The sequence below is a fragment of the Crocodylus siamensis genome, chromosome 2, assembly GCF_052110815.1.
Source record: "Crocodylus siamensis isolate JL-2025a chromosome 2, ASM5211081v1, whole genome shotgun sequence".
Classification (NCBI taxonomy): Eukaryota; Metazoa; Chordata; order Crocodylia; family Crocodylidae; genus Crocodylus; species Crocodylus siamensis.
Genome location: NC_143396.1, coordinates 275,403,119 through 275,430,711, shown reverse-complemented (window position 1 = coordinate 275,430,711; position 27,593 = coordinate 275,403,119). Strand labels below are relative to the sequence as shown.

Sequence of the window (27,593 nt, the reverse complement as noted above, 5' to 3'; positions counted from 1 at the left end):
CCACTCCCTGGGGAGAGTCTCCTCCTCAGCACTGTCCCTCATGATCTCATTCCTCCCTCAAATCAGCACATACCCACCTCGGATCTTGGGGCAGAATCCACTCAGCCTTAAAAAGAATCCATTTTAAAATGAATTCAATGATTCATTCTATATTTAAAAGTTTTTACGTTATTTTTTAAACAGACTTGCATGGGGGTATTGATCTTCAAGACATGTACCTTCTCTCCCTCCATCTGAAAAATCTTCCCGATTGCTTTTATTTCCATTTTTTTAATTTAAATTTAATTTGATCTTAACTGCTCACTGAAGCCTTTCTAAACATTCCCTTTTAGTTTACCAATAATTAGAGCTTTCCTTTATTTTTTTCATTTTACATTAATAATATCAAAAATATTAATATCACTTTCATTTACATAGATCTGACAAGGCTTTTCAGGATATTTGAAAGGTAGGGTAACGTAACTGGAGAAATAATAGAAGTCAAGATTTTTTTTTAAACTGATAATCTAAAACAAAAGCAAACATCATGCATCAGATAAAGCAGACTCTAAATAGCAGATACTGCATATTCTCTTCAAAAACTAGTTTTCTGTTTCCCTGTTAATGGCTAAATATGTCTTTTCAATAAAATCAAAAATGATGAAGAAAAGAAAAAAAAGAGGATGAATATACACAGCAGTCATGCACACAAGGTAAAAAATGAGGAATGTTTCCCTTACTTTCCATTTAAAAAAAGTGAAAATGTTTATTATCAATACAGATGGTATAAAATTTTCAAAGAAATATGTTTTTCCTGTACTGGCCCCTAGCTATCTGGAATTCTCAGCTCTTGATTACAGGAACCAGAGTAATTGTGTCTACAGATTATTTCCTATAAAATTCCCTGCAAGAAAACTGTGTCAAAGCACACAGATGAAGTATCCAAACTTGTGGAAGCTCATTTAATGGAGATCTGTGTGGTCACCCTCCACTCTTGATTATTGCAACCACTAAGTGCAAGGTTAAGGAAGCCCACAGGAAAGTTTCTGACATCGTAACTCTCCCATTTAGTTTTTGTTTTTCATACCCACCTCTCCAGCTCTTTGGTCAAGCTAGGCCTACTACCAGTTGCCATACCAATCATGTCCCAGCAGAGAAGTCTCCTAAAACCTATGTACATTTTAAAGATAGCTGCATTTTGTGGCCATGCCGTAATCATCCTATGTGAACTATTATAGCATACATGATTAAGCCATGTCCTTTCAGCATCCTCTGCCTCCCCAACAGACATGTCAACAATGTTTGTCTTCACCTACCACTACTACTACAGGGCCTAAACATGTCAGTCTATTCTGAAAATCTGAGCAGCTATCCCAGAGTGCCACCATAGCGAAGTTCCCAGATGACATACAGACAGGCTGGCACCAAGAGCCTACCAGGAAATGGATTCCAGGATGTCATCCTGCACAGTGCTGTGAAGAAGGACCAACCACAGCAGTTACACAGAACTGATGAAGGGATGCCACACACAGAAAAGAGCATCCTAACATAGTGTTACAAGAAGACAGGCATGTAGCAGCCAAGGCTGCTGGTCAGGACAGCGCATGATCAGCAGCCACACACTACTTCTCAAAGCCTTCCTATTCCCAAGGGCATCATTCATGCGAGTCACAAACACCTTTCCATCCCACTGAAATGTGGCATCCTTTCACACACTGCATTTGAAAATCATTTTCATCAAAATGAGTATGAAATTAAGGTTTTAAGAAATATTAGTTAGCCTGAAGGAATCCTACAGCATTCTGTGAGTCTTATATGAATAATTAGTGACCTTCATAACTTGGGTCTTTGTCATACAGGATAAGTCACTCATGGACCCCAGCAGACTGAAATACACAGTTACCTCAACTAAAACAGTATCAATGATCCTGTCTTTGGACCAGGACTATGTTTGCTGCCAGCCATGTCAGTAACTGATTACAAACTCAGATAAATGTATTAGCTTAGACATGGCATAATAATCTGAAACACATTACCAGTTTCACAGTGGGAGCAAAATGTCTTTAAAATAGCCGAGCACACCAATTTAGTGAGATTTAAAACAACATTCTGTAAATGTAAGATGACATGCACTTATGTGAGTTTTGTTTCCAGGCCCAGGGTAGAATTTTCCTGCACAAAATTCAGTATCTCAACTGGAAATCCCAGTTCTGAGCAGTTTAATCCCATGGACAAGTTCTGAGTCACAGACGTATTTTGTGCCTATTGTACATTTAAATTCTCAAGAGTATCACTAGAGATTTAACACAGGGTTTTTGTTTCTTTCCCCAATTTATTCATGTAAAGACTGAACCCTCCAAGTTTGAACACTCCCATTATCAGCAATGAGCTATGTAGCAGCATTCTGTGGTAGTGCTGTCAGACACATAGGGCGCGTCTACACTTCACCGTACAGCATGCTATGGCAATATAGCAATCACATGTGTCTACATGTGACCACCAGCTACGCAGCCAGAGCAGCTACACAGCCAGAGTGACACTCTCTCTGGGTATAGTGCACAGCTATGGCAATGTAGCAGCAAAATTTAACTGTGCGCCACATGCACAGCACAGTAAACACCTGTACCGCGCCAAGCTTTAGTACTTCCAAAAGCATGGTGCTGGAGCAACGCTGCCATACGGTGATGTGTAAACGTGCCCACAGATAGCTATACATACTTAAACATAAAAGCAAATAAACAAAAAAAAACATCTAGCTAGAAAAATTTAGACCCGCTCACTGACTTTGAAAATTTAAAAAAAAAAAAAAAAACCCAAAAATGTTTCCAGACTTTATGAGAATTCTTCATTATCATGTACTTAGTAAAATAACCAAAAATATTATGTTATATTCAACTGTGAAGTCCACATACACTTGGATAATGAAAATAAAAATGATTAAAATAAAACATTTTAGGGTACATGTAAGATAACTAGCAACAACTGTCAAAGATTAAGTTCACCGTCATAAGTTCCCTACATTTTCTTCCTTTAATGGGCTACAATCCATTCTGTTGCTAATACAAACCAATTAAAAGTAAAATATAGTGTTCTATAATAAAAAGCTATAATAAAGCTTCCATCGCCATTATAAAAATTGTACACAAGAAGTACTTTACCTTGTTATCCACTGTCTGAGCACAGAGAATTAAAAAACAAAGTGTTGTTAAACATAAAGTATAAAAGTTTCATATCAATGGAAACCTGTTGCACCAATATCTTGAATAAATATTCTGCATGGCATGCACACATTAGCAATGCTTCAGAGACGTATTCAGGTTCTTTTTGGTCAACAGCCAAACCTCAAAACTTTGAACCTGGAGGCATCAATTCATTATCTCCTACTCCACAACCCAGAGTTCAGGTCACAATTGTAAGAGGGGAGTTTTACCACAGCTTGGTTTTCTATCCTAATAACAACCCTTTCTAATTACTGCAATGCAGTCCTTCTGAAGACTACACGTGGAAGAGAGAGTGAGCACAAATCACTCAGGAAAGAAACACAAAAAGTTACAGAAAATTTTGTTCAAGTCACATCTGAACAGAAATGACAGAGTGGAAGGAATAAGGCATGCAGCTCAGTAGGATCTCCATGATCCTCCTACTCATCCTTCCAGGCTCTACCCTTCGCCCCCCACTTCTCAGAGGACTGACTGTAGTGGCAAAATAGCAATCAAATTTGAAGGGGAAAGTAATGTGTGCATGTGTTTGCACCAGTTTTCATACAAGATAGTTATTTTAAAAGCATGCATAATGCAAGCCACCTGCAATCAAGGAAAAAAGGCAGTCCGTCCTTATTACTACCAAGCTTTCAGACTATTAAAACAAAGATTTTTCAAGGTCAAGTCAGTAGCAAGTGAGTGTTAATAAGATCAGCTGGCAACTTGTCTATCTTACCATTACTACTCAAATACATGCTCCCTCCCCACTAGCCCCAAGCTTATTTGTCAACTAGATTTCAAGGAAAACTTCCAGCACCATAGCACAGACATCTGCTGTTTGAGTTAAGAGACACGCAGTCCTGACTGGCTGAAAAACCACAAGAACAGTCAGCGTTAACCAAAGGGCCATAACAATTCCTGCACCCCTAGATGACTTGTGGCAAACGTGGCAGTTGAAAAGAAAAAAAATACAGCAATCTTAGTTAACGTCTGACATTACTTGAGATTGCAGGAAATACAAGCCTAATGCATGCAGTAACAACCAAACAAAACAAAACAACTCCTCATATTTTCTGCAAAGAGCTGCAGGTGAGAAGTTGAAGAGCCACTTGTGGCTTGAGAGCCACATCTGAGTAGCACCAAGTTAAAGCAATAACTCCTTTAGCTAGCAAAAAATCAGCAGACTATTATCCTCTAGTCAATCACATGCAAGAAAATATGACACCTGGCCAGTGCGTTACACTACCACTGCAGGTTTTGGGGGGGGTTAACAGAAGAAACAGGACTGGCGTAGGCACATATTCAGATAAAAGGTGGCCAATGTAACTAAACATTTTCTTACCCATATAAACAAGAAAAAAAAATCCAAAGTAAAAGACTACTTACAACCCTACTGTATGTTACCTGTGTACTGCCTGCATTCCCAAGTACCAAGACACTATTTTAAGATCTGAACAAGTAATAATACAATAACATTTTTTAAACATTTCTGTAGCAATTTTTTTTCATATTAAAGTTTTAGTCTCTTTCAAAGAACAATTTAAACTAGCCTACAGGCAGTTTAGGCCCCAAATGGGAGTTGAGGGTTTGTGGTGCCAGGGGTGGGGATGAGGGGGAGGAGGGTGTAAAAGAAAACTTTGTCTAATGCTGAAGAGCACCATTTTGTTTGGAAGCAAATATTCTGCCATAGGGGTTGCAGCCCAAACACCGCAACACCTTGTTATGCAAGAGGAGAAAGCCGTTCGGAAAAGAAGCAAAGGCCTGTGATTAAGGAACAGGAGTCTCATGAGCACTACTACAGACTTCCCGCACGTCCTTGGGCACTGCGTTATGCCTTCGTTCTCCCCATCTGTGAAAGGAGGATAACACTTTCTTGCTCCAACCTTTTATCTTGTCTCTTTATGCTACAAGCTCATCAAGGTGCAGACATGCCTCTCAACCAACATGCATATATACATCCTAGCACAAAGCAGACCCAGTCTTGGTCAGGTCCTCTGGATCAGTGGTTCTCAACCTTTTTAGATTCAAGGGACCCCTCAGAAAATTACAGCTGTTAGTTTTCACTTTTTTTTTACCACTATAGAATACAGCAATTCTTCTGTTATAAGAAACTCAAAAAGACCATAATAGGTCACAAAGTTTTTAACATTATGGATTCTTATTTGAGATCTCTAGGTATATCTTGTGAATTATGTTTGCATACCTAACAGTGATTGCATGGCCTCCTGGTTGAAAAATCACTGCTCTAGGTACTACTGCAGTAATTAGAAACCAAACACCTTTCTGGCTGTTTGGCGAAGCAGCCAAAAAAATTACAAGCGTCTGATCTATATCTATGGTATAAGGTGAGTAAACAAGAACAAAAAAAGTAAACTGCATGAATGGGAAGGAACAGAAGTTCAAAATTCTTTCCAATAATTGGCATCAGGAGGAGTTGGTAAGACAAGAGAGTGCTTCAGATGCTTCAATCCATTTATATTAATGGCATTCATAGGCAATTGAGAAGACAACCAGGCAAAACATGAGACCAACAGGTTCCAAACTGTGATCTATGTACGACCGACTGCACACAGCAGCATTGTGAGAAGAAAACCTTGAGGATTCTGTAGGAGGCCTCACCTTCATTCCCAACTCCCTCTCAAATACCTTTCCATTCTGCTAAGCAAAGAACCCAGGATCCTCTGCCCACTCTCTAGAAAACAAAGTGCAAAAAAGGAACTGACCGTTCTAACAGGAAGAGACTCTGTCTGGCTCCTCCCACACGCCACCTCCTCCAGTGGCACATCTAGATCATGACCTTCCAAGGACTCTAAATAACATTCAGCCTATGAGTCTATAGAAAGGACTCTCCTAACTGCAGGAGGGAGGACCTTGAGCGTATTAAGATAAAAATAGCTTCTATGTTTAAAAAAAAGTTCTCCCATCAAAAATTCACTTTTTTGCTAGAGCAACTTTAAAATAGTGCAAGCCAGATTTGCTTTTTAGAAAAAGTATTTATTTTAACTTTCACAAAGGTGTTTCTGCTCTTCCACTAGTTTTAAGCATCTTATCTGCTCTCAAGTCTCATGCTTTGGAACTGCAAGGTAATTATTTCACCATCCTAGGGCACTACCTGCTGGTGCCATATGGCTATACAAATAATCTAAAATTTTCAGCTATGTACAACATGTGTAGGCATCTCCCTGTGATGCTGATTTGAAGTTGAGAGGTACATGTGTTTCACTACTATTGTCAAACCATATTTTAGAGCTGCCATAATAGACAAATAGGAGCAGTGATTCTCTAGAAGAAAGGCCGGTCAAACTGCCTAAGAAGTAAACTGGGACCAGAAAGAGCTAAGCGTCACTAACAGTTCTGCCTTCAAAAATTCAAAGTACCTCCTCTTCCTCCAGTCTTGCTAGGATATTACATAGTTCTCTAATCTGGCCACCACTTAGTTTACTTAAGTAACAGAAGCTATTACATAGATGCCAACAACCAAACTGCTGAATGGTGTCTGCAAAATCTATTTTTCCCCCCTCAGTTACTTAATGAGATGCCTACTTACCTTGCTGCAGAGAGAACACAGAGACAGTTTATTCAGAAATTATTTATAAGCTACTATATCTCCATTCATTTGCAGAAAGGAATAGCCTACAACCGTTAAATTGTTAATGCAGGCAAGCAGATTATACACTTACTAAATACTCAGGTCTTTTTGGGTAGAGAATAAAACAGGGTCAGATTACAAAATGACTTAACAATAGGAAGAAGTATGAAGCTGAGTTTTAAGACCACTGTCCTTAGTAAACAAAGTGTGAACATGAACATTAAGTTAACTCTTGATAAAACCTTTCAGTTAGCATACAAAAGGAAACAGAACAAGCTGAACATAATTTTATTGCATAAAGGTGCGTGGAACAATAAGACAGCAAAATACAATAGCTACCAAAAATGTTTTGTCTGTCATGAGATTCTTAAATATGCACAACAAGAAAACAGCACACACACACACACCAAAAGAATTCTGTTAGTACCTACCTTTTTACATGAAAAAGCCAATTCACAACACAAACCACAAAGTAATATGTGAGACTTCACTCTGTGCTTCCAATGGATTAATACATTATCTCCCACTGCTGAGCGCCGGTCTTGATTCAGCTAAAGCACAAGCACTCAGGTCTTCCTGCTGGGAAACAAACAAGTAAAGTCAGTTTTAAGCGTCTTCCTTTAATATGCAGAAACAATTCTAACAAGCCTAAAGGCAGAAAAGATAAATAGTATTAAGTCATGCCCAAATATACCAAAATAACAGGCCATACAGCAATTTACCAATTCATTAGAAACTTCATTGTAAAAATCTACTTCATGCAGGAAGGCACTTCTGCTTGCCACTGCTCAGTGAGTCAAACTACTCTGCAAGATGTTTTACATAATGGGAAAATTTGTATTGGCCAAAAGGTTCAAAATGTTCTTGTTAAGTTTCCAGAAACTGCAGATGTAGAGATACTTCTGTTAACCTGAACCAAAACCAAGAAAAGAAACCATTTGAGATATATGCTCCATTTCACAGCACAGCAGATCTAATTTTACCAGCAACTGTACTTCAACTTACTCAGAGTAGGAAAGATTCATGTTTTCTCCATTTGCTCTTAAAATACAAATTTTGAAAATACAGGTAATTTTAATACTATCAGCTCATACTGGCTAGCATGATGCAGCTATTTCCAGAATAAAATGCTGAAAATGGAAGTAGGTGAATGATCGCTTCTATTCTTGTAAAACAGTAGTATTAGTGAAACATGTGGAATGGATTTTCCAATATAATCAAATAGCATAGTGATACCATCTTAATTCTTCCCTTTGCACTTTACTGTGAAATAAACAGCAGTCAAAAAGAGCCACAAATTGCTACAAAGAGTTGGTAACATTGAAAAGGCTATTCCCCAGCCGCCCCAAAAAACAAAAAAACCCACAACCTAAACTAATATATACCTATAAAGAGAAAAAAATAGCTCAAACTAAACAAGTCCACCTGAAAAATGGAATCTGTACTCAATACTTCTTAAAGTCAACCATATCTTTACAATTACATTTCTAACTTAGCAAGGAAGAGGGAGAGGGAAAAAGATGGAAATGTACCGAAATAAAATCTAAGGGCACCTCCAGATGTGTGTGGACATTTGGTTCCCTGGGGACACGTAGCAGCGGCACACCTTGCACCACAGCTACTTGTCCCTGGGGAATGCCCAAGCCACGCGTACTTTGGCACGTGGCAAGTTGCCCTGGATGGGGTAAGAGAGCCTGGGCCAAGGACTGCTGGCCCCAGCAGCCTTACCTAGGGTCTGGGGACCTCCCAGGGCTGCAGCCACAGTGATTCCGCCATGCAAAGCCTGGCCAGGAGCCACAGCACAGCTCTGAGCTTCCCAGCTCCACTTTTCAGCACCACATGCTGCCCAAACGTGCACTGTTTTTTTCTGCAGATTGTTTTGACCCCTGGATATCTAGAGTCCAAAAAACCTGGGGCGGGGGGGAAATAGCACAGCACACACTCAGGTAGTACACCCTTGAAGCATGGAGAACACTGGACTGTGCGGTATGTGGTGCTCCAAACATGTTTGCAGCACCACATACTGCATGACTGCACTTATCCGGATGCACCCTAGGAGTTCAATTCTCATATATAACCCCACGTTATGGAATTTTGTACAAGCAGAAATGCTTCCCATGTCAAATTATTCTGCTACAAACATTATACATTTTGGAACTCTGCTGGTTCAGAACACTATTTTATTAATGCCACCAAAATAAATACAATCTTGTAAATCCTGTGCGTGAACATTTTTTTTTTTAAATAGCAGTACCCATAGCTAGAAAATGCAAAAACAGTTTGACATAATTTTGCAGATCAAATACTAGGAAGCAGTACTAGTTCAGCTAAACATGCATCTAAAATTATGTCTCAAAAATCTAAATTTGAACACTAAAGTTTGCACATGAAGCTTAATTCTATTGTGCATACTTTCATAAACACCCCCCCAAAAGTTTGCGTAATTAGAAAATAGTCCCACCACTATTACAATAGCACCTGCGGTTCCTGAGATTCCTGAAAGTGTTAGACAAACAGATTCAGAAGTTCCAACCTCAAAACCATGTTAAACCTTATCAAGTCCTCCTAGTCTTCATCTATTTGCATATATGGTGTAGCAAACCTGTTCTGTAGAACCTAGTGAACTTCATGTTGTGCCCCTCGTTTGCCCCTCCTTTCTTACCCCTCCTCTTTACCCCTCATTTCTACCATTCACCCTTTATAAGAGCTTAGTTACCCCATTTGCTCTGTTAATTTCCAATCTGAGAATTTTCTTGTCTCCACTTACTTCTATTTCGTAATGAAAATTGCATTCATGTGCATCACAATTAGATTCACCTTGAAGGCCACTTTGGCGCAACCTGTACAAGGACCTCTAAAGACTCAATTTCTCCAAGAGTCACCCCAGGTCTACCTGATAAGAGTTCCTCCGCACAGGGTCTTCTCCACTCTGAAAAAGCAGAGACCCCCACCATTTTGTAGGTCTGTAACCTGAAGGAAAACCTTAAGCTGCTTTCTCAACTGAAGAAACCCAAGAATGCCTCCCTGCTCACTATAAAGAAGGCAACATTTTATCTTTGCGATGGTATTTGGGGGTAGAACTACAGAGCAGGCCTGGCTGGGAAATCACGGAGGCATTACTAGAACTCAACATTCCTCTACCAGGACCAAAACTGCCTCTCCTGTAAGACCCCAAATTGTCTAACAGTTGTATAAATAGACTGTAGCTCTCCTCATTTCTCTGGGGATAACCAATTACCGTCTCTCTCTGCCCCCACCTAGATTACTTACTACCCACAATAAAGCACACTTCCTCTTAATTCTAAGATACCTCACTGTGTCTCTGCTTGCTATATCAGCACCAATCTACAGAGCTTCCAGGATATTTTTTTTTTCAGTGAACTAGCAGGCTATACATCTCTTATGCCTTTTGAGAAATGTGTTGTCAATACAACAGTAGTTTATTAGTTACCAAAGGGTGCCCATGAAGGCAATAGCTGCCCTTCAGCTACGAGATACAAGCCTGGTTCTGCCCAAGTCAGTGTGGGAACTGGAAATCTTTGGTTTTGTGAAGCCAGTAGTTCTTGCCCCAGAATACAGCATGGGTAGAAAAAGCACATCACAAACACAGGAAATAACAGCTAACAGAACAAAAATGGGAAAGGAATTTTAGAAAAGGAAGGCAGCTTATTAATAAAACATAAAGAACTTGTGAAGAGTAAAAATGGATGAAAAATTGACATCAGTTTGGCCTTCTTTGCTTTACAATTGTATTCAAAATAAATCCAAGCAACTTAGTGCTTTTATAATACCAGCAGGCATGGTTAAAATGTGCCATCCAATCTGATCAGTTTTCAATGCTGTTACTCAGAAGCCTGAGTCAGGAGTTAAACTCACAAGGATCTGTTCAGATTTATCCCTCAGCTGCTCTGGAAAACTATGAGAAACAAGAAGCCAAAGACAGAAAAGGGAAGCAAGGCAGGATGAATAAAAGCAAGGAAGATGAACAGCAAACCCCCTATCTGGGAACAGAAAGCTGAGAGATGGGGAAGAGCAAAGATGTTAACACGCTCAACATTTCAACACCCAATCTAGCCCATGTAGTGAGAGTGGAGAAAGGAAGAAATCAAAAATGTCACAATGTTTGGTTCTCCTGTAATGGGAAGGAAGGCTCCCCCACCCCTTTCAGCATCCAGATACACTAGTGCTTGAGGAAGGAAGGAGCAGATAATCCAGTGGTCCATCAGGATTCCCAGAGAGTATGCATGTAATCTTGCATTGAGACTTCTGGATAATAGAGCAGGCAATATTCTTGAAACCTGATAGACTTAAATGAGCAGTAGGAATATTCGTATTTAAAGTGAACATTTCCAGATCCTTTGGAGAACTACTTGGACTTCAGTATATGTATCTGATGGCAGAGCTTGACCTTACAATTCCCAGCTGTGGAATTTAAGATGCATCACATTCCTGGGGCTACTTTCTCAGTGCACCAAGCATTAGCTTATGTATTCATGCCACCTTTGCCACTTGTAGTACCTGATAATATCATACAGTATCTTGCAGTGCCTTACAAATTTACATAAACAAGTCTAATGTAGATTATATCCACTGTTAATTCCCAAAAGAAGGGGGAACAGCTCTTGGTGTTTTTTTGTTTTGTTTGTTGTTGTTATTGCTGTTTAGTATCACCACCATGGACACATATTGCATAGTATCCTGAAAGCACCAAGACTTTTGTTCATTTTTGGTTTTTGTAGAAGCATGTTCCAAAGCCATGAACCAGCCACTGAGAAGTCTGGTCTCCAGATCTGAGGAGCCTTACATGAACTACCAAAATATTCCCGATCATCTCAGTGTAATGGACATTGAGATGGTCTGTAAGATAACCTGCTTATAAAGGTGCTTATTATATGATCATATTTGCTTTCCTTGTAGCCCCAGTGAAGATAAATCATCAGGTAGGAAACAAAGTAATCCAAGACAAGCATGTCTGTGTAAAAAGAAAATCCCATTTCAGGAAAAGGCCTAGGAACCAGAAGATCAAAAGAACAGCAGCAGTTTAAAGAGCGAATCTACCCAGGGAGAAGAGAGTTAGCTCCTTAGAGCTTTTTATGGGGGACTGACTGATGCTACTTCAGGGGTGGGCAAAAGGCAGCCTGTGAGCCAGACGCAGCCTGCCAGGCCATTCCATCCAGTCTGCGGGGCCCCTAAAAAAATGTAAAAAATTATCTGCCCCTGGCTGCCTGTCATGCGACCCCCGATGGCTTGCCAAAACTCAGTAAGCGGCCTTCTGCCTGAAGTAATTGCCCGCCCCTGTGCTACTTGCTGTTGCATACATTATGGGACTCAGACTTTCAAAGAGAACCACTGCATGTGCCAAATCCAATTGAACCTGCTAGATAAATTCTGTTCATACACAGGGCATTTTAGCCATGAGCCTGCTCTGAGAAGGGGAGAACGGCAGACTGCTGCCCCAGCACAGGTACGAGCATGAGGTCTGATACCTCAGAGGTGCCCTCGGACTAAAAAGGAGACACAAACACAACTGGGCCCTGACGCTCAGGACTAGTACTTGGTCTTTTTCTGTTCTTGGTTGTGGAATGTGACACTGCTTCTACAACACTCAAAAGCCCAATAAGTTCAAGAGGTTCAAGAATGGGAGCTTGAAGTGGATTCAGCATGTGACAAGTAGCCAGTAGTCTGGAGCACTTGAATGGAAAAATGCTGTTTCCATGTGGAGCACAGGAATGCCATCAGCTGTTGTACCAGTTGGAAATACACTGAAGGAACTTCAAGTCCTGTGCAATGCCATAACAAATCCTGAACATCACAAGTTCATTTGTGTTATGGCCAAGTCTCAGTCTCTCAAGATCGGAATAGGCCTTAAACCAGATGAAAGTTAGAGGGAAGTAAATGAGCACATTTTGCTACTTTTTGTCTTCAAGCACCTGGCAGTAGAAAATCCAGAAGCACTGCTGCTCCTGCACCTCAGCCTGCCCACCATGACAGTGCTAGGATCCACGCTCTTTGTCCAAAACAGTGGTTTTCAACCTGTAGTCTATGGACCCTGGGGGTCCATAGACTATATGCAAGCAGTCTGTGAAAGATGACCATGATCAATCAAAAGTATGTAACTACCCACACTTACAATTCAAAGGGGTCCACATCTCTATTTGAAATTTTTTAATGGTCCACAACTGAAAAAGGTCTAAGATGCTCACATACTGATTACTTCTAATATTCCTTCCTGCCCGGTAGAATTGCAAACATCTTGTCTTTATCCTTGAAACTCAATTCTGATTCTGATAAATGAAGGATGGTATGAAGAGGTACAATAGGATGACATCAACATATAGCTGACATTTAAACAATTTTACGGGTAAGATGCAGATCTGAATAGGGAAGATGATCAAGAAAAAGAAGCATACGAACCATCTAAAGTTAAGCAGCAACTACACTTTCAGATCATTTAGTTTAGTGTGAGGACTCTAAGGGATCCTGAGTCATCACATCTAATTCCCTGCTGTCAGACACAATGACACCACATACCCCTTTTATAGAGATTTAAACTTCATCTCAAAACTGGTTGGTTTTCTTGCTCCACTCCACCTATTGGGAAGTTGTTCCAAAATGTCACTCCTCTGAGGGTCAGCAAACTTTTCCTAACTTCCAGGCTAAATTTACTGAAGGGGGGTTGAAAGTCATTCATTCTTGGGTTACTATTGTTTTTCATGTCCCCTAATGTTTACTCCACAGTATATATCTAGGCAGAAATAGGATCACCTCTCAGCCTTCATTTTGCTAAACAAACCAAGCATGTTGCTAAATAAATCAAGAGATAAACAAACCAAGCAAGCTCTTTTAGTCTCCTCTTTTTTGCAGGCTCTCTATTAACCCAATTTGCCTAGAAACTCCTTTTTGCACTTATTGTAAATTAAGTTCATTCTTCTTCACTAAAGATGACCAGATCTGTCAGGCAGAAAACCACCTCCTGCCCTAGCGCCTTGCTTCATAAACCTGATTGAATTCCATGAAGAATTAACTGCACCTTGTGATCAAAAAGTGAATATTCTAACTCTGCCTGTGGCTGGAAAGCAGCCCTCTACTAGTGCCAGGATTTTTTTCCTAGGCTTTATTCCACTCAACTAGGAAATTACTACCAAGAGTTCTGTTGACTTCTTTATCTAGCTTCTGAGTTTGCGCAAGAACAGAAAAATCAGACTGAGTAGTAATGCAACAAGTTGACTGCATCATTTCCTGAATACCACCTGGACAACTGCAGTTCTAAGAAGTAGACAGCAGTCCTCCCTGGAGTTACTGACAAAAACTCTCGATTTATTGCTTTCATCTGAGTAAACCCCTCTTTTTTTACTCTACGTAACAAATATCCTCTCCCAAAAATGGAAGCTACTATCACGGTAGTCTATCTATACAGTAATTCTCAGTCTCTGATGATTTTGGTACTTGTCTTTCTTCAAAATGAAACTGTTTGCCAGAAATGTTGGTTCTTTTACCCAACTGCCATCCAAAAGGAGGAGTTAGTTGAAGTGAAACTGCTCCACTCTATTGCTAATAAATTCAGTTAGATTAAGCAGGGCTGAGATTTGCAGGTAGACAGGGAGTTTTTCATCAGCTGAAGTGTACTGGTTAAACTCTAGATATGCACACAGACTTTTTAGCAGGTTACCCAACTGAGGCAGACTCCGGGTTAGATATCTTCTTGGAAACCTTTATCTGCTGCTAGATCCATTGTGCTGACTGCTGTATTATCAGCTCATTTTAAGATACCTCTTAAAACAGACTTCCAAGCTACAAGACAAATAGTGTCAGCTCTACTTACCCCTTTAAAAAACTTCTGTTAATTTGCCATGGGGACTGATGAGCTAAATTAAGGCATGAAAAGGAATGAAACCTGCAACTGCACTGTGGGAAAGGCTGTGGTTCAACCAGGGTGAGCTAATCCCAACAAATTTCCATCTCCTTTCCTTGACAAGCACCCTTTGAAAACCTAGCATGTTTTCAAAGGTCTCCCAACAAGCTAACACATTTCAAACTCCACTCTACCCCAACAAGGACAACAGTGATTTTAAAAGCATTAACTGGCCATCAGTCACTTTAGCTGATAGCTGAAGCCAGATGTGGAGTGCAGAACCTCATTATCTACACAGGAAGACTGGAATCTGGCAGCTGCAGCATTGATCTCCTACTACCTGATTTCTGGCCCCAGAGGGAGCTCTGTGGGACAGAACACAGACTGAATTTGGTTCATGGACTGTACCTTGATCACCCCTGACTTATGAAATCCAAAGTAGAAAGGCAGCTGCTAAGACCCAAGATCATCCATGTGTGAAACATCTGGTATATTTTTCCTCCCTTTAGACAGACCATCTTTTCAACATCTGACTTACTGAAACGCTCTCTCAAAACATAATACACAAATAGTTTGCAAGTCTGTCTACCTATTAACAATATTTTAATAAATAAAAATCCTTAATAAAACACACACTATGAAAAAAACCCCAAGCAGAGACCCATTTCCATTATGCTGTACAAGTATTTTAATCCCTGCAGCACCATCTAATGGAGAGCTCACCATTTTTTCCCTCTGTATGTGACAAATATATTTTGGAGGTGTCAGCAAGTGATAAAATTGAATACAGCTTATTTAATGCACCATGAATTAAAGAAAGATTAGTTGCAAGACCCGACAGGTCATTTCTCCATGGAGAAATGTAAAATACAACCTGATGATTATATTTCATAAACATTATATTCATGTGCAGATTTATTAAATACAACAGGAAGTTTAATTGGCTAAGAGGTAAATAATATGGTTCTGGTTGGAGCTGTTTTACAATGTCTAAAATGTAGAAAAACCTAAATTAAAAAATACAGCAAACTTCCTTCCTTCCACAAGCATGCAGGAAGGATAAATTCTCTCTTAAGCAGTAACAATCAGAACAGGAGATCTAGACAGCAACAAACCTGGATCTTATCCATGGCAACGGAGGTCTTTACCAGCAGCCTTATTTTCACTCTTTTTTTTTTTTTAAAGGGTTCATAGCTGTAACCTAGAACTGCTCTCCCCAGCTACATTACAAACAATAGAAGACCAGCAGCAGCACACAAGATCAATAACAGCAATGCAACCTTTAATAAGATGGCTGACTGTGACTTCCAATACTTCTCATTTGTTTGCTATTTTTTTTTTAAAAACAAATCTGACCTGAACCATGTAACTGCACACAGCTGACCTATTATAATGTCAATAACACTGCATTTTCCCTTCATTCTACCTCCTTTTTTCCCCACCCTACTGTTTGTTATATCTAATATTGTGGCTTGAGGGTTCTTCCATCCACAGTTAATCAAGAACAACTCTATTCATGGACACATTCCAGAATTTGTTATTGCTAAATTCAGCCTACTTTCAAACTGTAGTTTGCCAATTTGGTTTCAGTACAGTCACCAATACACTTAGGAATTCTCATAGGAATTTAGTTCCTAGGCAGTGGTTCTCACTTGGGATGCCACAGGTATCGCTCAAAATGTCTCAGTGGCAGCAGCCAGGTAAAACTGCCCTGTGTGCCCTCCCTGCATTACAATTCTCTAATCAGCCTGCAGCAGGCAGCAAGGATGTCTCATGCTGTGCAGCTGCTCCTGGACCAGCCATCTCCCTATGTTCCTCCTGGAAACAGGTGAAGTAAAACTGTCTCGTCCACTTCTATTTCCAGGAGAAGCACTGGGGATGCCTAACCAACAACGGCTGCACAGCACAAGACATCTCTTGCCTCCTTTAGGCTGATCAGAGCTCTATCATGTAAGTGCACTCCTGCATTATCGCCCTTTGGCTGTGCAGTGGGGGCAGTATCATTGCATTTGCACAGCCCTTCCTGGCAGCAGAGCCCAGCTAAGACGCACCCAGGTAAGCTGAGATGGCATTAACAGTGCATCTCAGCCGGGGTGCAGCCGCATTTAAAAAAAGAAGGGGGCGATGGGGTGCCATGACCCTGAAAAGGTTGAGAACCACTGTTCATAGCTCTCTAAACTACTGTTCCTTCAAAGAAACTGGCAAGAACATAACATGCCTTTTTGGAAAAATGCAAACAAAAACATAAAAAACCCCACCTTAGGATGAATAAGAGTCCTAGAAACTTCCTCAGGAATTCTCAACAAAAATACTGGAAGTTAAAGATACCAACAGATCTTTTCAAAATGAAAGTGAAGGTTTCAGACATCTGCAAAAAGGAAACAACCAGACAGGGGGAATTTATGGGTCTAAGTCCCAGATATCACAGAACAGCTGACATAAATTACAATGTGTGATTAACTAAAGAAGCTGATTAGGAAAATAAAGCAAGTTTATCATAGAGATTGCCAAGGGCACTTTTCTGCATATGTTCCAAAAGAAAATGTCAAAATATCTCAAAATGTTGCTATAGCACAGATGAAACAACTGCCAAATGGTAACGGCAGCATGGCAGCAACTGCCACCAGCAGAATTATGGTAAAGGATCTACTGGCATTTCTATGGTAAATCTGCATCTGCAGTAAGAACCAGGGGATTTTTACCATTCAAATTCTTGCTGAGCAGAAGTTTAGTATATTCACATTCTCTAGCTAAAGTCATGATCCAACTCCCATTGAAGTCAACAACAGTTCTTCCGCTGGTAACTTCAATGGGAGCTGCATCACACCCTTGGGGTTTTGGGTTTGTTTGGGGGTTTTTTGGAGGAAGGCATTTTATTTAAACCAAACTGAATTTTTTTTCTTAAGGGAACCCTACAAAACACATCTCATATACAAGACTAGTGGGATGCCGATGCTGCAACATGTAGTTACAAGACTGAGAGATGCAAGCTGGAAGATGCTATCACCTTCAGCTACTTAGGTAGCTGATTACTTTTCCACACCCCAATCTATCAATCAAATGCAAACATGCTATGTTTGCCAGTACAACTGAAAGAGACCTAGGTGTCATGATAGACCACAAAATGAACATGAGCCACCAACGTGATGCCATAGCTGGCAGAGAGAATCAAACATTGGGATGCATCTACTGATGCATCTTGGGCAAGACTAAGCATGTCGTACTCTCTCTACTTGGCCTTGGTGAGAGTGTAGCTGGAGTACTGCGTCCAGTTCTGGGTGCCACACTTCAGGAAGGATGTGGAGAAGCCTGAGAGAGTCCAAACGAGGGCCACATGCAAGATTAAAGGTCTGGAGAGCAGGTCATATGAGGAAAGGCTGAAAGACTTGGGATTATTCAGCCTGGAGAAGACTCAGAGAGGACTCGGTGGCAGCCTGTAAGTATATTAGGGGCATACCTCACGGCCCAAGGGAGCATCTGTTCACCAAGGCACCCAAGGGGAAGACAAGAAACAATGGGCACAAACTAACTGAAGATCACTTCAGATTAGACATAAGGAAAAACTCTACAAGTTGAATACTGAGGGCTTGGAAAAGTTTTCCCCAAAAGCGGTACAGTCACCCAGCCTGCCAACCTTCAAAAAGTGTCTTGACACTGTGCCTCCTGGGGTTGGGTGGGCACCCAGGGTCCCCCACAGTCAATTGCCGAGCCGGGGGGGGGGGGGAGAAGGCTCCCACACGCTCAGCAGTAGACCCGGAAGTATTCCTGTGGAACGCTCCATCCTCCCCATCATCTCAGCGCTCACAAGCCACACCTGATACCTTGAGGTACGTAGACACAGCTTTAAATGTTTTTGCTATGTCCAAAATGATGATTCTCCGAATCAGCATCAAATCTTCAGATTCGGCACCAGCCACATCGAATCGAACAGTGATCCAAATCAAATAATCAAATCACTGTCCCCCCAAATCGGGCTGCATCCAAATCTAATACAGCCCGCTTCACACACCCCTAGTAATTATCACACTTCAGCAGACTCAATTAATCAAGTCTGCTCCCAGTTTGTGTACAGACTCCCAAGATTTGTAACTGTAATTAGTTTCAGTCAAAGCAGATGTAGCACCAGTATTAGCAAAAAACATATTGCTCCTTGGAATAAATGTAGAAAGAGTGGGGGGGCTTGGAGGGAAGATAAAAGACAGGTAAGAAAGCATAGGAAAAACAGTGAATTGTGTGTTTAGAGAGAGAGGACCAATGGATGAGCAGGACCTGATTTGGATCAGACTGTATTTACATCTTTAATGATCTAAAGAAGTTAGGACCATATTAATTAACTTTGAAAATGACACCCAACAGACAGACAGAGAGAATACCAGAGGAAAAAGGGCCTAAAGGTTAGAGATCTCAGCAGAAAAAAAGTAAATATGTATCTGGAGAAAAATAACCCAACATACAGAAACAAACAGCGTACAGAAATGACAACAGACAGCAAGCAATTGGTGCTATATATAAACAGTTAACACAGCAAGGCAACAATGCAAAAAAGTCATTTTCTAGAAAGTAAGTCGCTTTTTTAGACAGCAGAAATAAGGGCATTCCAAGATTGCTACATTCAGCAGTTAAAACCAAAAGAGAGGTTGATTGATTATAGGCAATTCTGAGAAAAGTAGCAAAAGCTGTTTAAACAGCTGTAGGAACCAAGATGGAAGTTAACAGCATTTATATTGTTTGACCAAATTAAAATTTAAGGGAGGAGAGTGAGATAAGGGAGCTACTTGTAGAATACTACTGTATCTGAAGAGCTCAAGAGACGTTATTTAGAATAGTTCACAGATCCACAGAAGTTTTAGGCTGGAAGGCACCTTGTGAGACTATCAGGTCCAGCCCCCCTGCTCTAGGCAGGAAAGACTGGGGGGGGGTCAAATAACCCCAGAAAGGTGTGCATCCAGTCTTCTTTTGATCTTGTTCTCATATCTTGTTGTCCTCAGCATGCTTTAATTTCTGCCATATCTTCTTTGTTTGGAAATTAGGCAACATTCTGGGATATGCCTTTACATTCAAAGGGATTAAAACTAATAATAATATTTCATTAGCCTTTAACTAAAACATAGGCTTAAAAGCGAGTCTTAACCGTAGGGTTGCAGAACAGGAGGTGAAGGCTCAGAAGTCCCATCATGCAAGAGAACCTACAGGAATTCCTTCAGTGGCAAAGGGACAGAAAATGATCTAAAAAGCTAAAGTTTAAAAAAATCTATTATAACATAATTGCATTTTAACTACCTCAAGTCCTCATGCAAATGGATGCGCATGCACAATGACCAAACTTTATTATGCATTTTCAGAATGTTTCATAATAGGAAATGAAAATGTGTTCTGGCTCTAGAACATTCTCCCCCCAAAGAGTCAAGATCTGCAATTTAAGAACCAAAACAGCTAGCATTTTGGCAAATGGTATTACACAAACAGTTAAACATTCCATAGCACGCCATGAACAATGAAAGAGGTGCGAAGCACAGATCAGGTTTCCTGTCCCAAAGGGTTTACAATTCAGAGGCAGACTGGTATAGTACCATTACAAAAAGTGGCAGGCTGTCTCTATGAATGAACTGAATTAGAGAGAAGCTCCCTCTGTGGTAGGCATATACACAGCCCCCATAGTATCGGAGCATCTCACAGTTTTTTTATGTCTTCAGCTTGCCTACAACACAGGAAATAGGATACAGGAAGACCAAGGTCAAGACCTACAAAAGAACTTAGGCAGGATTTATGCAACCAAATCCAAAGCTATGATCCGTAAAACTCCCACTAAACTGGTAACCAACCCTAAAGGACCCAAGTTTTTAACATTACGTTTTTCCAGTCACCAAAATTCCACATGTCCAGGAGTATCTCAGTCTCTCTCAATGCCAAAGCCAATCGTCCCTCTTAAGATCCACCACACAATGCATAAACAGTCACTGGAGGTGTGGGACTGAAGCACAAGTGTTCCCCCTTTCATGGGCCTACGCTAACCACTTAACTAAAGAAATCAACTCACTCTTGCTCCCTCATTCCAATTAAACTTAGGTTAGACAATGCAAAAAGTGCCCTCAACAAGAGACTAACAATAAGCAGAAAACACGAGTTATGAGATACTAAACTGATTGTCCACACACTGGGACACTACTTTAACCACCGTGCTTCTGGATAAAAAGTGCCACCAACCAGCAACACCTCTTCCTTTGGCCAAGTTTCAAAAGATAGAATGAACTTCCCCCTCCTTTTTTTTTTTTTTTTGGGGGGGGGGGGGGAGGGGGGGGTGGAGAACATAGGAAAGATCCTGGACTCTGAATATTCAGAGTACAGAGGCACCTGCCGAGTAAGGTGCCCAAGACCTAGAAACAGATGGCATCTAAAACACAACCCTGTCAAATACCTTATGCAGCTTCTCACTCAGCATGCTGATTTTGTGGCTCCCATTCCCAGGTTCCTAACCTTCCCTGTGTATCACTTAGCTGCCTAACTCAGGACTGAATCCTACTCAGGAGACTAAAAGATAGGCACCCTGGCACTGAACGATAGCACCTAAGTCCCTTTGAGGATAGGGGACTAAGTGGCTTGTTCAAAATCAAATAGGAAGTCTGACAGAGCATGGAACTGGATCTACGTCTCCCAGTTTTTAAGCCTAAGAGAGGACTATAAACGGACCATCTTTCCTCTCATGATGCATATCAAGGCACTTTGCGTGTGTTCATTTTACAATCTGCTGCAGGCATGAGGTGGCAACATGGAAGAGGCTGTGTGTCGATGTCTTCCAAATTCTGATCTAGACAGAACCAAAAAAGGCAAATAAGTTTAGTAAATGCATAAATGCCATTGACACGAGTGATAATCTTGGAATGCCTATACAGCAGTCAGGCATGTTCTACTTATAATATTTACACCCTGATTTTTAGATTAAAAAATAAACTCTAAAAAGACACAGTTCAGTATTTGAATGCTGAACTTGTACAGCTGTGCCAGCATTATCAGCACAGGCCATGCTATAGCATGTAAATGGAGGTTTCAGAGTTTCTTTCTTAACTGTCTGGTCTGGATCATTTGATATACAGATTCTGCGTCAATGGACTCATCCATTCAGAGTTCATGTGACAAAATTGTAATCGAAGTTTTGTTCTTGTTGCACATAGCCTAGAGAATCTCCTACCCTAATGCAGCAGAAACACCTGTTTGTTGAACAATCATCTAATATTAATACTGAAATTTTTAAAACACTGGAGTTAAAATTTTAACTTGAAGACCTTCAACTGCACCTCAAATGCTAGAGTAACCAGTCACAAAAGCTTGAGAACATAGCCCAAGATGTCTTAGGGCATCACAATGCAAGTGGAAGGAGGACATTACCTATCTGCCTTCCATACAGGATTTCCAGATCCACCACTGTATTAAACATTTTGCCATTCCTTTGCTGCCTCTTGCTGCATTCCCTTCCATCCTTCTGCTTCAGAGCATAGGATTCTAGTCATATTATACTTTTATTCCACATACACAGAAAAGAGCAGCAGGGAACAGCAACAGCATGGAAATCAAAGGCTTAACATTTTGGGGGGTGGAGAGGATTAGTGACCTATAGTTGCAGTATATAATTTTAAAAGATTTTTGCCCCGTTAACCTAGTTACAAATCCACTAGTAAGCAGCAATTCAACACAAGTCACAACAGATATTCTGCCACCAGTGTTCAACCTCAAAGGTATAAAGGAAAAGGGGAATAGAAAAATATATGGAGGAACGTAGGAAATTTAAGGGAGGGGAAAAAATCAGTTTTCAAGACTAAAGCCTTCTTTAGTATCATTCTCTGCCCTACACTCTCTCTTTGGGGACTCTCTATCCCTTCTTTCTTTTCTAGATGCATTCCCCATGATTTTCATTAATTTTCTTTTTTCCTCTGTCCTGCAGGTCAGCACAAGACCCTCTTCACATTTCACAGTCTCCCCCAACCTTCATTTTTGATGGTTGCTCCCTTTCCGGTTCACACTATTCCCATTTCTTTCTTTGCTTTTTCTCGGGCTTTGTCTACATAGCAAAATAAAGGATGAATTGCAACACAGAAGTAGCTAGCACAGATAACAATAGCAGCTAACACAGTGTGGCAAGGGCATAAGTATAAGCTCACAAAGACCCACGGGCACATCCTGTGGTTGCTAGACCATGCCACCACAACTTCAACACCAATTAAAGCTGTGCTAGCTTTACCCTAACAGTGGATAAGTTTTCCCATGCTACAATCCCTCTATCATTCTTCTGTGCAGACATATTCTTACTTCCATCTCCTTGCTTCTCACCTCTTGATATTTCCAGTTTCCATCTGCCCCAGTTTTTGGACCATGGTCACAGGCCACAATTGCTGGAATGTTACAAGTATGGGTACCAAGCTCAAGAAGTACCCACCTACAGGCATCAAAAAAAAATGCGATCCTTAAAAAGAAGTGTGCAGAGGAATGCTGGCATCTGAAACTGATGTGTACTGAGCAGTCTTCAGATATCATACAGCTGAACAGCTTGAGTAAATCAACAAAACCAGAGAAATTCAGTTATTGCATCACACAAGAGGTAAGAGATCACAACATCCTGCTACCCTGCAATAGCTATTCAGAACAGAACCAGTTAAGGACAAAGGATCAGCTTCAGCATGTTCCACTGCTTCAGCAATTTAATCACAATCAACTACGGTCATTTTTTTTTGTATTGTCTGGTGACTTCAGTGTCTAAAATGTCCCTCTTCCCTGACTGAAACTTTCTGACTACAGTCACCAATAAGAGAAAAGATAATGCAGCAGGATTTAAAAGCTATTTGGAAAGTCAAAGAAATTATTTTAATTAGCATGGGCTAGTGAGATTTCAAAAAGAATTTAGCATCAGTGAAAAGAACTCAATAGGTTTATATTATTCCAAGAGATCATTAGCAAAGATGTTCAGAAGACAATTCAAACTGTTGAGCTATTCCACTGTCTAGATGCTCTGGAAGGCTTGCTCTCTCAGACTGGTTTAAATAGCAATTTCAGGAGGGCTTCAGAGAAGCATAAGAACAGGGTCCTTCAGCATTCACTTTTGATAAGGATTCATTTGCTTTGCTGTTGCACACACGGCTGCTATTCTACGTTCTAGATCCAGTTCCATCTGAAGCTCCCCATCAAGCAGCAACCCGTTTTCAAGTAGCAAACCCTGTATTTTAATATCTGAGCAAGGTACCTATTGTAACATCAGGCTATGTCTGGGTGCAGCATCTGAGCTCCTGCTATATCAACATTTCCACAACAGACCTGTATTATCAGGGGTTTCCTAACCCAATCGTAAAAATCCCAATTCAACCTGAAACCTGGCACATTTGGTCTCTAGCTAGAAACCCGTTTCTCTCAACGCGCTCCCGATCTCTAGCTTGCAGACGCTGTCGTTTTTCTGCATTACCGGCAGTAAACAGCATGGTACATGAACGGCCACTTTTGGACATGTTCAGCCTCCTGTCGACTTAAAATGGCTCGTTTCAACAAAACAAGATTGCGCGCATCGCTCCAAAACCTTAGCCACCTGCCCAAGGGCCAGCAAAAGCCCCCAGTGGCACACGGGACAGCCTGCTGCCAACCCTAGATGTAGCTGGAGGCTGCGAATGTGCAATCCCAGCCTGGGCGACAACAAACCAAGGGACACATGCGGGCTCCTCTGTCTGGTCCGCGGCACCGTGAATGAATCAAGAGCGGCGCCTGCTCAGGCTGAAGGGACCAGAAACACACACACACAAAAACAATAAACCCGACAACCGTGCCCGGCTTCGCTCGCTGTCTGTGCTCAGCCCGAGTGGCTTCAAAACAAGGCAGGATGCGGATAAATCTTGACAGGCGAGAGCAGGCACGGGCTCCCCCGCCTCCCCCGGGTCGGAGCACGGCGGCGCGAGGATGGCGACGGAAGCGAGGGGAGCCGCGGGGCACATCCAGCCCCTCGACCCCCGGCTCCCCGGAGCGGGGCCGGGCGGGGGGACCCCTTACCTTGCCTGTGGCCGGGCCCCGCGGCTGGCAGCGGATGAGTCAGTGGCGGGTTCATCTGCAGAGGAATGACTCAGGATCAACTTTTAACCGCGGGCGGCGCGCGGCTGCCGGGGCCCCGCTCCCCCCGCGGCCAGGGATGCGCCGCCGCCGCCCCCCGGCCCGGCGCGTCCCCGCGCCATGGTGCCCGCTCCGCCCGCCCGGCCCGCTGCCCGTTGCGCGGCGCTCGGCCCGGCGGGGAGGCGCGATGGAGCGCGGAGGCGCCCCGCGCGGCCCCTTTAAAGGCTGCGGCCCGCCCACCCCCCGCCCGCACCGAGCTGTCCGCATCCACCGGCGCCGCCATCGCATCGCCCCTGCCCACCCGGCCGGGCCTCGCCTCGCCTCCCCCCGCCCTACCTGCAGCCCCGGCGCCTCCGCCGCCTCCCGCCCGCCTGGAAAGTCCCTGCCGCTGCGCCCGGCCCGGCCCGGCCCGGCCCGGCCCCCAGCACTTCCTCTCCCGCCCGCCCAGCCTGGAAATCCCCGGCGTGGCCGCGGCTCCTCCTCGCACACGCAGGGGCGGGCCCGGCCCGGCAGCGCAGGCCGCAGCGGGCGGCTGCCCCCGAGCCCGGCCCAGCCCCGCGCCGGGTCTCTGTGGCAGCGGCTCCCCCTCACGGCCGGGCTGCGGGAGCCGCCGCCATGCCCCTCCCCCTCTCCCTGCCCCCTTGAAGCCCCTTGGAAATGTCTGGGGCCGACTCTCCACAGGGAGCAACGCGGAGCCGCGCGGCGGGGGAAGGCTGGGGGGGTGGGGGGCTTTGTCCTCGGGCGCGGGGACGCGGGAGCCAGGGGGAAGATGGCAGCGAGAGCGTGGCGGGATTCAAGGCACCTGTCACTGCTCGCGGAGGAGAAATACGTGCATGGTGTTCAAGCCCCCTTCTCCTTTCTCTTGGCAGCTGCCTGAGGTTTCCCGCAGCCCCCCTTGCGACAGGATCTTACAGCTAGCCGCCTGCTACCGCCGAGAGCGTCTCGGCCTCTCCCCTCCGCCGCGCTTCAGTTCCCCTGCTCTGCTTCCCGTGTTCAGACACCCGAGGAAGAGCATCTCGCGTGTCTGACTTTTCTCCCAACTGCGTAGTCGGTCTGATAGGAGAGACCACCCAAAACGTCCTCGCCTCAACGAGGCATCCCAGCTACATCGCTCTTGCACTCCCTCTTTACCTGGGTCGAGTCTGCCGTATCACGTATGGGAAGAAGCGAAAGGAGGTTGCGTGTGGCCTGAGGTGACCCCAGGCTCTGCGAGAGCTTCCTTGCTGCTTTGCTAGCAGCAGCTCCAAAGGGCATCCTGGTGCAGACCAGCCACCGGCAGTTCTGCCTCTTCAGCTTTGGTTAGGTGATCCAGAGGTAAAAATGCCAGCTGTCTATCTCCACTAATTGGAGGGGCAGCTGTTATGCCGTGAACTGTAATTTGTACTTTGTCCAAGGCAACTGCAATCCCATTCAGCCAGTTCCATAGAAGTGTTGACAGAGATCAATGAAAGTGGGGAAACAAACTGGCACAACCTGGATGGTTTGGGGGCTATGAGGCCTTTGAGGTAAAAGTAAGGATCAGCATGAGAGTGAGCTGAGAGAATGTACAACTAGGAGAAAGTTTTTATATTTGAATCCCTAAAAGATGTAGGGCTTGTTTAATTTCATTGACATAAGGTATGTCCCCTTCTTGGACACCCTTTGGGATCCTTAGATGGAAACAACAGAGCAGGTAGGCAGAACATGCAAGTTTTACCACCATGGCAGCCTCTTAAACCATTTCCTGGGACCTTGAAATCCACCATAACAGGCTTGGGTCTTAACCATCCAGATCCTGAGAGACATCTTGTCTCCACAGGCAAAGCTAGAGACGGAAATATATGGCATCACCCCCTCCTCTGCCTTCTGCTAAATCCTAATAGCCACCTGACATGTGAAGCTTGGTTCCTGTTGTAGCTTCCTTTTTATTTGCCTTCCATGTCATTCCTCCTCTTTTCTTTCTCCTTTTACTTCTGCCTGATAGGAAGGAGTCTGGCTTAGCTGCCAAGACAACTATACATTTGCAATACTGCTGCAAGCCTGTGTTAAGAAAAGCAAGCTGAAAGCAGCACCTTACACAGCCCCAACACTAGCACAAGATTGCCAAGTTTGGGAATGACTGGTAAAACATGGCTGGGGCCAGGGTTTCTTCAGCAGCAAGGTTGCAAGTAACCCAGCACCAGAGGCAGAGCCTGCCTTTTTTTTTTTTTTTTTTTTTTATATCCCATCTGCTCTTCTCCCTTTCCTTTTGCATGTAGGATACTTTGTTTTGTCTTAAAGAAAACAGGATTGGGTTCCAGTCGCACCAACTTTAGCCCACTAACTTTTTCTCTTTGCCCTCAGAAGGACAGCTAATCCCCCATGTAATGCTGCCTGAAAGCCTGTCAAAGGAAAAGGGGAAAAAGATACTGTTGAAATGAAAGCCAAACAATACAATACACATAAACAATATAGTATTTCACATGCTTTAAATGTTTTTCCTTTTTCTCTGTCATTTGTAAAGGCTTTAGAAAAAATGAATGGTGGTTGTTACGATGGAAAGAAGCTAGCAAGAACTTGGCAATAAACCTAAAACCAACTTTTACTGTTAAAACAGCAAGCACGGCTTTCATTAGTATCTCATCCCTTGCTAGGCCTGAAATTACCCTTTATCAACACAAGACAACACTGTACAAGTGCAACAACAATACATGATTCTGCTTTCAGAAGTTCCCAGTAGGCTGCAGCGTGTGAGAGAGAGGCAGGGAAACCTCATCTCCCATACAAATTGAATTGTTGCACTTTACAGCAGTTCAGCTCACTGTTGCAACATCAAGCAAGGCACTAGGTTCAGGCTATTCCTGCTGTAGTGGGTGAACTCCTGCCCTGCTTCTATATACAAGGCTACTAGAACCATTATAGTTTCAGTGAACTCAGT

The 27,593-nt window shown here is 42.7% G+C and overlaps 1 protein-coding gene across 5 annotated transcripts in view; it reads right to left on the bottom strand.

The window, feature by feature from the left end:
• TRAF3 (TNF receptor associated factor 3) overlaps positions 1–25,222 on the bottom strand; it is a 91,634-nt gene extending 66,412 nt beyond the window's left edge. Inside the window, exons 1-3 of one of the 5 annotated variants that reach the window (XM_090034066.1) lie at positions 25,034–25,222; positions 24,641–24,695; positions 7,200–7,347 (exon numbers count right to left, since the gene is read on the bottom strand). The gene's annotated coding sequence lies outside the window, so the exon portion shown is untranslated. Of the gene's footprint in view, positions 1–7,199; positions 7,348–24,640; positions 24,878–25,033 lie in introns of those variants that run through there. The other 4 variants (XM_090034069.1, XM_090034071.1, XM_090034067.1 and 1 more) reach the window with 4 other exon arrangements.
• Between the last annotated feature and the right edge of the window lie 2,371 nt (positions 25,223–27,593).